The sequence below is a fragment of the Ovis aries genome, chromosome 23 (assembly GCF_016772045.2).
Source record: "Ovis aries strain OAR_USU_Benz2616 breed Rambouillet chromosome 23, ARS-UI_Ramb_v3.0, whole genome shotgun sequence".
NCBI classification, from domain to species: Eukaryota; Metazoa; Chordata; class Mammalia; order Artiodactyla; family Bovidae; genus Ovis; species Ovis aries.
The window spans coordinates 60528492-60543602 of NC_056076.1; the positions used below are offsets into that span (position 1 = coordinate 60528492).

Below are 15111 nucleotides of genomic sequence, written 5' to 3' on the forward strand. Positions count from 1 at the left end.
ATGAGTCATGACACCTTCCTCTTTTGATCTGTGCTTTCGAACTGCGGTGCTGGAGAAGACTCTTGAGAATCCCTTGGACAGCAAGATCCAACCAGTCCATCCTAAAGGAAATCAGTCCTGAATATTCATTGGAAGGGCTGATGCTGAAGCTCCAATACTTTGACCACCTGATGTGAAGAACTGACTCACTGGAAAAGACCCTGATGCTGGGAAAGATTGAGGGCAGGAGGAGGAGGGAACGACAGAGGATGAGATGGTTTGATAGCATCACTGACTCAATGGACTTGAGTTTGAGCAAACTCCAGGAGATGGTGATGGACAGGGAGGCCTGCTGCAGTCCATGAGGTCACAACAGCAACAATCTTCCACTTAGGCTTGCAGTGAGAATTCAATGAAATGATGTGCAGAAAAGATCTGGGCAAAATGCTTATGTGATGTCCCCCCAAAAGGCAAGGGAATAGGAGTGCTGGGTGTGCCTGGGGGGTTCAGCCTTCCCAGGGTGGAGCAGAAGCCCTGGAGGTCGGTTAGAAGAGCTGCATGGTGCCTCCCCTTTTATGAGAGAGATTCTGGCGCAGTCATCATGGCTGTTTTTTGCGGACCCCAATAGCATCTCCAGCTGCTTAGAGCACATCGGCTTCTACTCTTGAAGAAACAGTCAAGAGAGGATATTCACAACAAGCATCTTCTAGTTTTTACCTAAAAGCAACAGTTTTTTATTATTGCTCCTTCCCTTCCAATCGCTCGTGCTGTTAATGGAATTGCAGCAGTGATGCTGTCCCCGGGAGATGAGCCACTATGACTGAATAATATTCTATTCCTTTTATTAAAAAACAAGTGGGACACAGACTCATCTCATGAATGTTAATGTGATCAAGATCGTTGCCCACTGGAAAACTGTGTTCTAATTGAGTCGTGTGGAAGCGTGCCTTGCTACATCAACCAAAAGGAAATCAATAGTCTTCAAAGGATTAGAGTTCTCAGAGGCTGAGGGGACAAGAGAAGTCACACAATTTTGACAAAACAGTGTTTTTGAAAAAAGGTTGTTGGTTTTTGTTTGTTTTTTTTTGTTTGTTTTCGTTTTTTTTTTTTTTTTTTTTTTCCCAAAAATCTCTCCTTCCATTTACAGGATGATGCAGTTAAGCATTTTATTTTTCTTATCAGTGAAGTGTCAAAGCGATTTGACCAAATGCTGAGTAACAGTTCGGTTTCAGTCTCATTACGCACACTCTGCAAGCTTGCTTTTTTCCCTTTTAAAAATATTTATTTATTTGGCTTCACTGGGTCTTAGTTGCGGCAAGTGGGATTTATCTTCCTGACCAGGAATGGAACCTGCGCCTCCTGCACTGGGGGCATGGCGTCTTAGTCACTGGACCACCAGGGAAGGTCTTCTGGAAGCCTGCTGAATTGTCAAGCTAGGTATTTTGCTCAAAGACTTGGCATCTTCTCGGGTGGAGACTCAGGGCATTTCTTTCATCTTTGCAGGACGAGCTCTCACCCCCGACCGCGCACGCCCTCTTTCTCCCTCCGTCACCACCGCTTTGGCAGGCTTGGGTGCCCTTGCCCCGTGTCCTGGGCCCACCCAAAGGGAAAATCACGTCCCTGCCTCTGTTCTCTGCCCTTCCACCTGAGCCTCAAGAGGAGATCCCTACAATCTACCTGGATTGTGCAAAATGGGAACAGCTCTGGTCAAAGCAAGTCAGCCAGCAGTCCCCATGTTAAGACAGACAGTTCAGGGGCACACACAACAAGGCAAGCGCTTTACCAGGATCCAAAGGGAGGTATTTACACTGGATGTATCGACAACACAGTCCTTCCAGTGGAAACAAAACAGCAGCATTGCAGCCTGAGGGGTCCTCCCGTCACATGCAAGTGACTGCGTTTAGCCCTGGCCTGTGACCCCCGGAGAGAAGCGAGTCAGAGGGGAGGGGACTGTGCCCTCGCCCAGTCACGCGCTCACTGAACGCTGCCCTGTGCCAGCTGGTCGCCGCTGGGCTTTCCGTTAATGTTTGCGTTTCAGCATAAGAATAAAGCCAAGCCATGTCTTCCATTCTAGAGGACAGGCTCTTGTGGGCAAGACCGTGTTCAAGTTCATTCCTCTTGACCTCTAGGCAGTAAGGCAAGAAGTACAAACTGTGGCATCGCTCAAATGATTACACCTGGGTTTAGAGGTAGGGAGTTTTCTGCGGCCTTTGAGATGGATGTGACCAGATACGAGGTCTTTTTTTTTAATTTCACACGTTTCCGTTGATTATTAGCATCAAATTACCCAGTTCCCTGATACTCTGTAAAAACATTTCCAACTGGTTTCCTGCATATAGACAAAGGAAATAGTTTAAAAATCCAGCCAGAGATATGCAAACAAGCGTGACAAGGAGCTCGTGGAATTCCAGAAATTACTAGGGCAGGTTCTGTGGATTGGAAATTCAAAAATCTTTCACAGCTCTTTGTCCCTTGCTTCTCCTACTCTAGAGGCTGGAAAGAGGAAATGTTTCTTTCCTAGGCTTATGTGTGGCTAGGTCACAGAGTTCAAGCCAGTGAATAAAGAAAAGCTGTTGGACCGCGTTCAGGAAAGTTTCTGTTTGTTTGTTTTGTTTTGGGCTGCACCGCGTAGCTTGCGGGATCTTAGTTTCCTGGGCAGAGACTGGGCCCGGGCCGCGGCAGGGAAGCACTGAGGCCTAGCCGCGGCCCCAGCAGGGAGCTCCCTCAGGAGGGTTTCTGGAGAGGCCAGGCTCTGCTAGCGCTGTCCTCAGCTCCCTGTCCTTCAGCCTGGCTTCTTCCCGCCTTTCCCCCTGAAACAGTGTGAGAGCTGCGGGTGGAGCCGCCCGCTGGAGGCTGTGAAAATGAGCACTACTTGCTGAGAAGGATGGAGAGGAGGAGGATACACAGGATGGGTCGCTGATGACACCTGGAACTGCGCTCCTTGTCCAGGGTCATCTACCCCCCGACCTTCTGTTGCGTGTGGCAAGCGTGGTAAACAAACCCCTTGCTTGTCTAAGTCTTGTCACTTTGACGTTCTGTTACCTGCAGCTCAATGCAGTCCTGATGGATCTGCTCAGAGCATGCAAGGCGTGCTAGCTCAGCTCTGTCCTTCTGCCATCTATGCTGGTGACGCTGCTTGCATCTGTCTTGGCTGACACCACCTAAACCAGCGCTACTACTGTCGTAATAGGAAAAAGAATCTGCGTTGTGCCAAACTTCTTGAAAACAGTGAATTGCAATGGTTATTCCAATTGATTTAAAGTCTTAGTTCAGTTCTCTAAATTCTGAAATCTTCATCTCTGTCATTCCTTAATTTAGTTAGATTTGTGGGGGTGGTATTTGAAACCCCTTTCTTTCCTAATACTCCGCATTACTTTTGGAAAATGAAGTTCTTACAGTTTCCCCCTGAAGACTGCCTCAGGGGCCAATTCCATCTGCTCTTTCAGTCATAAAGCTGAAACATCTTTAAAGACTGTCTTCTGCACAGAACCTTTTCAGAGGTGACAGTTTTCATCCAGAACTCTTCCAATGGACTCCAGAAGGCAGCTGAAAGACAGCAGTCCCTGTTAAAGGCCCATAAATATTTGATGGCCCCATCTTCATGGTTTCCAAAGATGAACTACTTTATACAGTATCAAATTGTCCCTAAAGACTCTTTGGTCTGAATAGTTGGCTCCAGACACTACTTGTCATTTGTGGCATCCCACTTTCCCCTTGGGAACCCAACACAAATCAATAGGAAGCAATTTGTCAAATGTAGAACATGCTGCTTATTTGTAATTGTCTTAAAGCCGCCTGCGCACGTGCTGTGCATGTGGGAACGACTGCGAAGCACCACTGTGCTCTCGGAGAGAAGGATAAACCTTGCGCAGCCCCGACCTCTAGAAATAGCATCACCGAAGGGGGGGAGCAAAGAGAGCTAACAGTTCCGTGGCCCTGTTACAAGCCAGGCAGTTCTGAACACTTTAAATATGGTAACCCATCTTACTCTCACAACAAATCTGTAAGCTAGGTACTATTATTATCCTGGCTATGCAAACGTAGAAACGGAGGCCCTGAGAAGCTCCAGTGCTAAATGGTGGCTTCTTAGTCACTCATTTGTGTCTGACTCTCTGCAGCTTCATGGACTGTAGCCCGCCAGGCTCCTCTGTCCTTGGGATTTCCCAGGTAAGAATACTGGAGAGGTTTGCCGTTTCCTCCTCCAGGGGATCTTCCTGACCCAGGGATCGAACACATATTCCTTGCATCTCCTGCATTGGCAGGCGGGTTCTTTACAGCTAGGGCTACCTGGGAAGCCCACTAAATGGGGGAGCATTTAGTAAGCAGAAAGGTGGAGATCTGAAAGCAGGCAGGCAGCTCTACAATTCAAGTCCAGACCCCTCTCTTTCACTGCCTGTGATGACAGATTCTGAGCTGGCCCCATGACCCATGCACCCCCCCACGCGCAGGTGCGTGTACAATCCCCTCCTCTTGAGCATTAGCTGCACTAGGACTCGCTTCTTCAAGGACCGCCTGGTTGATCTGGCTGCGCCTGGTTCCTTGTTGCGGCACAAGGGCTCTTTCGCAGCTGCAGCGTGCGAACTCTGTAGTCATGGCGTGTGGGAGCTAGTTCCCTGACCAGGGATCAAATAAGGGACCGAGGCGCTGGCAGCCTGGAATCTTAGCTGCTGGCCCACCAGGGCAGCCCCTTGCTTTAACCCACAGAATACAGCAAAGGTGAAAGGATGCTGCTTCCGCGACTGCGCCATGCAAGGAACCGAGAAGTGAGCCCTGCCAACATCACAGGAGCTTGGAGGTGGATCCTTTCCCAGGCAAGTTTCCAGAGGAGACTGAAGCCCTGGTCCACATACCGTGTGAGTGTTCCTGAAGCAGAGGACCCAGCTAATCCAGGCCTGGACTCCTGACCCACATAAGCTGTGGGACAATGAATATGTGCTGTGTGTTGCTATAGTAAGTTTGTGATAATTTGTTACACAGCAATGCGTGTGCACGCATAGTCACGTCTGACTGTGTGACCCCACGGACTGTAGCCTTCCAGGCTCCTCTGTCCATGGGATTCTACAGGTTGCCATGCCCTTCTCCAAGGGCTCTTTCTGACCCAGAGATTAAACTCATGTCTTTTGCTTTCTCCTGCACTACCGGCAGATTCTGAACCATTTAGAAGCCCTACACAGCAATAGATAACTTATAGACTACTCCCTAGGTAACTCATACTTTGGAAAATCGATCTGACCCGTTAGGAGTTGTTGCTAAATGAGAAATGATTACTGCTGTTTGGTAAAAGCCTGGGGACAGGACTTTCCTGGTGGTCCAGTGGTTAAGAATCTGCCTTTCAGTGCAGGGGACACGGGTTGGATCCCTGGTTGGGGGGGTAAGACGCCACACGCCATGTAGCAACCGTGCCTGCCCCAGTCACTGAGCCTGTGCACGCTGGAGCCTACATGCCTCAGCAGAAAAAAACCCATGTGAGTGGGGAAAAAAACAGACTCTGTATGATTTCAATAACTTAAGACCATGAAATTCTTGCACACTGCTTTATATCCCTGGATGTGTCCCAGCGACTCCTAGTCTATCGTCTATGGAGCTTGAGTAGCATGTGGTCCCGCTGCTGTGCGGGAACTGCGTAAGCCCTAACTGTGCTGAGCTGGCTCATGGTGTTCTTCAGGGCTGCTATATCCTCCTACTTTCCTGAATATTCATTCTATTAACTCTTGAGACTTTGATACTGAAACTCCAACTAAAAATCTAAATTTACCCACTTACAAAAATAATTGTGACATCAGTTCAGTTCAGTTTAGTCTCTCAGTCGCGTCTGACTCTTTGCAACCCCATGAATCGCTGCACGCCAGGCCTCCCTGTCCATCACCAACTCCCAGAGTTCACCCAAACTCATGGGCATCAAGTCGGTGATGCCATCCAGCCATCTAATCCTCAGTCGTCCCCTTCTGCTCCTGCCCCCAATCCCTCCCAGCATTAGGGTCTTTTCTAAAGAGTCAACTCTTCGCATGAGGTGGCCAAAGTATTGGAGTTTCAGCCTCAGCATCAGTCTTTCCAATGAACACCCAGGACTGATCTTCTTTAGGATAGACTGGTTGGATCTCCTTGCAGTCCAAGGGACTCTCAAGAGTCTTCTCCAGCACCACAGTTCAAAAGCATCAATTCTTCAGTGCTCAGCTTTCTTCACAGTCCAACTCTCACATCCATACATGACCACTGGAAAAACCACAGCCTTGACTAGACAGACCTTTGTTGGCAAAGTAATATCTCTGCTTTTTGATATGCTATCTAGGTTGGTCATAACTTTCCTTCCAAGCAGTAAGCATCTTTTAATTTCATGGCTGCAGTCACCACCTGCAGTGATTTTGGAGCCCCCCAGAATAAAGTCTGACATACAGTGGAACTGAAGCTGAAGTTGAATAGTTCTATGAAGACCTACAAGACCTTCTAGAACTAACACCAAAAAAAGATGTTCTTTTCATTATAGGGGACTGGAATGCAAAAGTAGGAAGTCAAGAGATACCTGGAGTAACAGGCAAATTTGGCCTTGGAGTACAGAATGAAACAGGGCAAAGGCTAACAGAGTTTTGCCAAGAGAACGCACTGGTCAGAGCAAACACCCTTTTCCAACAACTCAAGAGAAGACTCTACACATGGACATCACCAGATGGTCAAGACTGAAATCAGATTGATTACATTTTTTGCAGCCAAAGATGGAGAAACTCGATACAGTCAGCAAAAACAAGACTGGGAGCTGGCTGTGGCTCAGATCATGAACTCCTTATTGCCAAATTCAGACTGAAATTGAAGAAAGTAGGGAAAACCACTAGACCATTCAGGTATGACCTAAATCAAATCCCTTACAATTATACAATGGAAGTGAGAAATAGATTCAAGGCATTAGATCTGAAAGACAGAGTGCCTGAAGAACTATGGATGGAGATTCATGACATTGTACAGGAGGCGGTGATCAATACCATCCCCAAGAAAAAGAATTGCAAGAAGGCAAAACGGCTGTCTGAAGAGGACTTACAAGTTGTTGAGAAAAGAAAAGACGTGAAAGGCAAAGGAGAAAAGGAAAGATACACCCATTTGAATGCAGAGTTCCAAAGAATAGCAAGAAGAGATAAGAAAGCCTTCCTCGGTGATCAGTGCAAAGAAATAGAGGAAAACAATAGATTGGAAAAGACTAGAGATCTCTTCGGGAAAATTAGAGATACCAAGGGAACATTTCATGCAAAGATGGGCTTGATAAAAGACAGAAATGGTACGGACCTAACAGAAGCAGAAAATATTAAGAAGAAGTGGCAAGAATACACAGAAGAACTGTAAAAAAAAAGATCTTCATGACCCAGATAATCATGATGATGTGATCACTCACCTAGAGCCAGACATCCTGGAAGGTGAAGTCAAGTGGGCCTTAGGCAGCATCACTACAGAGCTAGTGGAGGTGATGGAATTCCAGTTGAGCTATTTCAAATCCTGAAAGATGATTCTGTGAAAGTGCTGCACTCAATATGCCAACAAATTTGGAAAACTCAGCAGTGGCTACAGGACTGGAAAAGGTTAGTTTTCATTCCAATCCCAAAGAAAGACAATACCAAAGAATGTTCAAACTACCACACAATCGCACTCATCTCACTCGCTAGCAAAGTATGGCTCAAAATTCTCCAAGCCAGGCTTCAATAGTAGGTGAACCGAGAATTTCCAGATGTTCAAGCTGGATTTAGAAAAGGCAGAGGAACCAGAGATCAAATTGCCAACATCCGCTGGATCATCAAAAAAACATTTGAGTTCCAGAAAAGCATCTACTTCTGATTTATTGACTATGCCAAAGCCTTTAACTGTGTGGTCACAACAAACTGTGGAAAACTCTTCAAGACATGGGCATACCAGACCACCTGACCTGCCTCCTGAGAAATCTGCATGCAGGTCAGGAAGCTACAGTTAGAACTGGACATGGAACAACAGACTGGTTCCAAATTGGGAAAGGAGTACATCAAGGCTGTATATTGTCACTGTGCTTATTCAACTTCTATGCAGAGTGCATCGTGCCAAATGCTAGGCAGGATGAAGCACAAGCTGGAATCAAGATTGCTTGGAGAAATATCAATAACCTCAGATATGCAGATGACACCACCCTTATGGCAGAAAGCAAAGGAAAACTAAACAGCCTCTTGATGAAAGTGAAAGAAGAGAGTGAAAAAGTTGGCTTAAAACTCAACATTCAGAAATCCAAGATCATGGCATCCAGTCCCATCACTTCATGGCAAATAGATGAGGAAACAATGGAAACAGTGAGAGACTTTATTTTTTTGGTCTCCAAAATCACTGCAGCCATGAAATTAAAAGACATATGCTCCTTGGAAGAAAAGCTATGACCAACCTAGACAGCATATTAAAAAGCAGAGACATTACTTTGCCAACAAAGGTCTGTCTAGTCAAAGCTATGGTTTTTCCAGTGGTCATGTATGGAGGTGAGAGTTGGACTGCAAATAAAGTTGAGCACCGAAGAATTGATGCTTTTGAACTGTGGTATTGGAAGACTCTTGAGAGTCCCTTGGATTGCAAGGCAATCAAACCAGTCAATCCTAAAGAAAATTAGTCCTGAATATTCATTGGAAGGACTGATGCTAAGCTGAAACTCCAATACTTTGGCCACCTAATTTGAAGAAATGAGTCATTAGAAAAGACCCTGATGCTGGGCAAGATGGAGGGTGGGAGAAGGGGATGACAGAGGATGAGACGATTGGATGGCATCACCTACTCGATGGACGAGTTTGAGCAGGCTGTGGGAGTTGGTGATGGACAGGGAGGCCTGGCACGCTGCAGTCGGTGGTTCACAAAGAGTCAGACACGACTGAGTGACTGAACTGAACGGAATAGTGGAACTATATATAACTTAGTTCTGGACTTTCCAAGTCTTCTGCAAACGTGTTATCATACTTTCATAATTTTTTAAAAAAGAGAGAAAAAACAGATCCCGTGTGCCACAACTAAGACCCAATGCAGCCAAATTATTTAATTGACTGAGAAAAAAAAAAGGTATAGAGGGAAAACCAGCAGAGAGAGGGCGCCCAGGAGGAGGTGCTGGGACGCTTGTGAGAAGAGGGTTGGCTGCTCTCGACCACAGCACCGCCTCCGACCTTGTTAATGCCTGACCTTGCTTCTGCGGAGAGAACCGCAGGAAGGGAGCAGAGGCGTGAAGAGCAGCGCCTTGTGTGCTTCCCAGACATCTGCAACGCCCCAGGTTCTGAAGCCATTACTTTCAGGAATCCACGATTTTCGCGGCTAGGTTGTATTACGTACAGTGAGTGAGCATTTGGGATCTAAGAACTAAGGAAAGGCTGAGTCCCAGGCTGAGGGAGAAACGCGGGGGTCAGGCACCCAGACTCCGCGGCTGTCACGTGGGCGGAGGTGAGCGGCTGAAAGCAGGACCCCGCGCAGACACGTGGGACGCGGGCTGGCTCCGGAGGGTCAGGAGGTAGCAAAGGCTGGACTAAGTCCTCGGTTTGGAATCCAGGAGGAAAGTCTACGAGTGAGGACCGGAAGACAAAGGAAACGATAAAGCAAGGAGCTGGCCGGAGCGCTGAATAGTAAGTCCAGAGCACCGCAAGCAGAGGCCTCAGCCTTGGTGACTGAACGAACTCCTCGTCCTCGGGCCAGGCAAGGGTATGCAGTTCAGGCCACATCCAGGAGTGCTCCAGAAGGCTGGCTGGAAGGACTCCCTGCCGGTCCAGTGGTGAAGACGCTACGCTTCCGTCCACGGCAAGGGGCACAGGTTCGATCCCTGGTCAGAGAACTGAGATCCCTCAAGCCACAAGGCACGGACGAAAATAAGAAGAAGAATAAAGGCTGGCTGAGAGTCCAAGGAGGAAGCAGCGATTCTAGCTGGGGAAGAGGCGACGGACGGTGGTATTTTGCCCACTGGCCGTGCCCTGGCATTGACTTTCGCAGCCAGCCCTCTGGACAGTTCTTGAGGACCAGGTCACAGAGGAAAGGCATGGGAGGACCAGTCGCAACTCGCTGTGCTGGAATGCATCGCAGGGGTCATCCCAGCCCGTCAGCCCGTTGGACAGACTAAGAGGAAACTGCAGCTGGAGAGCTTAGGAGCGGGTCCGGCTCACTAAGCCGGCGGGCGGCGGCCAGAACAGGGCTCCGGCGGGCGCTTTCGCCATCCTCCCTGCTCGTCCGGGGATCTGAGCGCCCGCCCCGACTCAAGCTGAGGCTCTGTGCGAGGCCAGGGGACTCGGAAGGCGCCCTGCTTTCCCGAGCCTCGCAGCCAGGAAGGGCGAAGGTCAGACCGAGTGCGGAGTGAGACGTGATGACGCAGGGTCGGATTTACAAACGCCTTAGAAGCCTCATAAGAGGCTTGATTTGACTTCCTAAAAATGTCGAGCAGCAGGATTTGGGGGCAGCATATGGATTACATACTGGAAGCCATGTTTAAGAAAGAGAGCTTGGGACTTCCCTGGTGGGCCAGTGGTTAAGACTCCAAGTTCCCGATGCAGGGGGCCCAAGTTCAATTCCTGGTCAGGGAACTAGATCCCACATGCCGCCATAACTAAGACTCCGTGCAGCCAAACAAATACATATAAATAAAATTCTTTTTAAGAAAGTGAATTTGATCATGGAAACCTAGAGGTGAGGCATCAGCCAGGAGCCAATGACGTAATTCTCGATATGCCTTGGAAAGTACAGATTCTTGTGTCTTGTCCTGCTATCATTATTTTGTAGTATTGCTTTTCACTTTCAGAGTGTCCTGTTTGGGTGATCGATGACCAGTTTACCCAGCTAGAAGGCTGAGAATGTGAGCTTGTTGCGGGTAGGGCCTATGGTCTCTTTGTCTTTGGACTTCAAACACCCAGTGGCTGACACATAGCAAACATTTCACTGTCTGACAAAAAATTGAATGATTCTAACACTGGGATCAGAAAGCGCAGTTATGAAAGTAGCGAGAGACTGAAGCTAATGAAGTATTTATGAAACCAGAACTTCAGGTTGGAGGCCGTGTGGAACGAAATCTAGCTTTCCAGGGAAAGCTAGGAGAGGACAAGGAAGGAAACGAACGTGGGCTTCTTGCCCACGGGACTAGTCCCAGGTTCCAAAAAGTACAGGAGCAGCCTGAAGCATCTCGGGCCAGAAAGCAGGAGCGTGCTGAGGGACTAAGCGGGCCTGGGTCAAAGGACGCACACGGGCGCTGGCTCAGCGGGGCTCCCACTGGCCACAGTTGTGTCGATCTGAGCATCAACAAGAATAGTGGCAGCCATGGGTTATGCAACAGAAGAAAAGGAAGGAAACCTTCGGTCTGTAATGGCCCTGAACAAAGAGGAGTGGGGGAGGCTCTCTCAGCTAAGCGACCAGCCAGGGACAGGAGAAGGAGCCAGCCAAGTGCCCAGCCAGTGCAGCTGTTGATGAAGGCAGGGGTAACCCTGAATGTGAAAACTGCTGAGGGGAAGGTTGCTGGAAACCTGATAGTCACCAGGTCTCAAAATTTGTAATTTGCTAATTACAAATGGGAAGAAGCACTGTTACAATGGACAAACTTTGGCAGACAGCACGGTCACCAAGCAAACGATGGGACAAAACGACACACACCTCCTGAGGTGACGCATCTGAAAGTGCACAACGTCGTTTAGGGGTCTTCTTGCCAAAACACAGAACAGAACCATGCTTCATCTGGAGCTGAACCTGAGGAAACAATCAGACAAGCCCAGGAGGAGGGACCGTCCGCAAGACAACTGGCCTGAACTCTTCAAAAATGTCAACTGTTGTCGAATTTCACAAAAGAGTGTGGGACTTTCTAAAATCTAGATTAAGGGAGCTTGAAGAAACAAAACAAAGAAAGATGCAGGAAATTTATTTGGGTCCTAGATTTAAAGACAATAACACTTCAAAAGACATTAACAATGTTAAATCCCTTGCAAATAATGGCAGATTACTAGAGAAGGAAATGGCAATCCACTCCAGTATTCTTGACTGGGAAATCCCACGACAAAGGAGCCTGGTGGGCTGAAGTCCATGGGGTCACAAAAGAGTCAGACATGACCTAGCCTCGAAGCAACAACAATAGTGTATTGTAATGACTTAGAAAAAAATTAGGCAGTATATGCTTAAGTATTCAGGCTGAAATATTTGGATGAAATGTCCTGATAAACACAACAGAAGAGCCAGCATGGCAAAATGTTAGCAATTTGGTGAAGCAAAATGAAGCATATGTGGGTATTCATTGTGTTATTCTTTAAACTTCTATACGGGTTGGAAATTTCAAAAAAAAAGGGAAATAGGAAAGTTAAAAAAAAAAAAAGAAAGGGAGGGAGGAAGAAAGCCTAGAGGAAAAGTCCTGGGAGACTTTTCAATGAAGAGGGCATCTACCAAGCTCCAATGGGGCAGTGATTTGGAGTGGGCGAGAGAAATTGATTGCCGCTGGTCAAGAAGGTGACAGAGAGCAAAGACCCAAAGTAAAGACTGTCGGTAAGAATGAGGGTGGAGAAGCAGGACAGTAGCGAAAGGAGGAAACAGGATCAGAGGAGCGTCTTTTCAGTTTTGTTTTCCGGTTTTGGGCTATTTTCTTTTTAAACGGGAGAGTTGAGTAACAGCTTGAAAGTAGAGGCACCAAGTGGCAGTGACGTGGCTGCTGACAACGACAAGCGATGAGCCACCCTGGGGAAACCTTATCTCGGTGCCTCCACCAGGACTGCTTTGCAGGGCTGTCCTCCTCCCCAGCCCCGCTCCTCAAAACCCACACTGGCGTTTCCTCCACGGATGTGGAGGGGCCACTTCTTACCCCTCTGCAGCCACCCTCCCCTCCATCTTCTGAAGACTTCTACAGGAATGGATGAGAGAGACCTCTATAGACTTTCACCTGATGTTCAGTTCAGTTCAGTTCAGTCGCTCAGTCGTATCCACCTCTTTGCGACCCCATGGACCGCAGCACACCAGGCCTCCCTGTCCATCACCAATGCCCGGAGTTTACTCACACTCATGTCCATGGAGTTGGTGATGCCATCCAACCATCTCATCCTCTGTCGTCCCTTTCTCCTCCCGCCTTCAATCTTTCCCAGAATCAGGGTCTTTTCCTATGAGTCAGCTCTTCACATCAGGTGGCCAAAGTATTGGAGTTTCAGCTTCAACATCAGTCCTTCCAGTGAACACCCAGGACTGATCTTCTTTAGAATGGACTGGTTGGATATCCTTGCAGTCCAAGGGACTCTCAAGAGTCTTCTCCAACACCACAGTTCAAAAGCATCAATTCTTCAGTGCTCAGCTTTCTTTATACTCCAACTCTCACATCCATACATGACTATTGGAAAAACCATAGCCTCGACTAGATGGACCTTTGTTGGGAAAGTAATGTCTCTGCTTTTTAATATGCTGTCTAGTTTGGTCATAACTTTCCTTCCAAGGAGTAAATACCATCAATCCTTACTTTTAATTTTATGGCTGCAGTCACCATCTGCAGTGATTTTGGAGCCCCCCAAAATAAAGTCTGCCACTATTTCCACAGTTTCCCCATCTATTTCCCATGAAGTGATGGGGCTGGATGCCATGATCTTCATTTTCTGAATGTTGAGCTTTTAGCCAACATTTTCACTCTCCTCTTTCACTTTCATCAAGAGGCTCACCTGATGATCATTTCATAATAATTCCCTAAAGAGGTCACTTACACCAGAGATTCACAGAGGGGTCCTAGACACTGTTCCCCTGGACCCTATTTTAGCTCACCTGTTCTTTATCTTTCCAAGGTAGCCGTCACCCTCAGCAGGGTGGCCCCAATGCTAAACCCTAAAATCCATTCTTTCGGTTCTGCAGCTGTGAGGCGTGATGGAAAGCCGGAAACACTGGGCATGAGGGCAGGTTGCAAAGGAGGCAGCCCGTCTCTGGAAATGAGCGGCCCATTGTCATCTCCAGCAAGACTGTCAGAGGCCTCGGATGCCGTGATTGATCAAATGAGATTTAACTTGAGTAAAGGCTTAAGGTAGCAGTAGCAGGATATTTTTATTCTTATCTTTAAATTTTTTATTCATGTATTATTTTTGGCTGCACCTGGTCCTCATTCTTTGCATGGGCTTTCTCTAGCAGCAGGGGCTGCGCCCTTGTGCAGAGCGCCGGCTCTAGGCGCGGGCTCAGTTGCTGTAGCCTGAGGGCTTAGCTGCTCCTCAGTATGGGGAATCTTCCCCGACCAGGGACTGAACCCGTGTCCTCTGCTTGGGCAGGCAGATCCTTAACCACTGGACCTCCAGGGAAGTTCAGGAGCAGGATATTTTTAAATTAAATGTTTACCCCTTACCCAACGTAATGTATGTAATGATACATGGACATTGTGAAGGTCACATTATCACCCACAGTGCTGGTCAGCACACCTTGAGTGACACCATAAACCTGGGTAGACGGCAATATTAGACAGTAAACTTCAACAGTATGGAATTATCGGCCATATTCTTGGCAACAATGGACAATTTTCAATGTTTCTAATTGCTATGGAAACAGAACCAGAATATCAGTAATTGTCAATAATTTCTCACCCTGAAACCCAAACCCAGCTCTGATTTCCGTAATAACAGAGAACTGTTTTCAACAAATGCTCAATATCCAAGGATTTTGTTACACCAAAGGCAAAGTCAAACCTGAATGCCTCTGGTGCCTGCCTGCCTGCGGTGCCTCGGCTTGGTCTTAGGACTCCCACCCAGGAGAGGAAAAAGCGCTCATTGTGCGGCAAACAGTGCTGGGCAAAGAGGAAGTGTTGCATCACGCGTCAGAGCCGAGGGGCGCCTTCCCCTCCCAGACAGACCTGGTGATGAGCAAGACTGGTTCTTAAATGAAGCGGGTGGAAAGCCATCTTTCAGAATAAGGGTCCTGTGCTGCTTAGCCCTGTGCTCCTTCACTTAAGGCTAAAGACAGAAGGAAAACATGCCCTCAGGACTCCGTTCCTCCAGATCCACCAGGTTTGCCTCTGGAGTTAGCGTCTCCCTGGATTCCTGTAACAGAGAATTCCGTATTGTTCTCTGTCAGACACTAACTGCACATCCAGGCTCGAAACACTGCTGTGGTCTCGAAACACTGCTCGCCCTGTTTCTCTCGCTGACTTGTTGAGGCTTCCATATGGCTCTCTGCCCTCTACGGTCACGCGTCCTC

The 15111-nt window shown here is 47.8% G+C and overlaps 1 long non-coding RNA gene across 1 annotated transcript in view; it reads right to left on the bottom strand.

Moving 5' to 3' along the window:
- Nucleotides 1–804: 804 nt before the first annotated feature.
- Nucleotides 805–15111, bottom strand: part of LOC132658488 (uncharacterized) — a 38726-nt gene continuing 24419 nt past the window's right edge. Inside the window, exon 4 of the long non-coding RNA XR_009598181.1 lies at nt 805–14954. This is a non-coding gene — a long non-coding RNA (uncharacterized LOC132658488). The remainder of the gene's footprint in view (nt 14955–15111) is intronic.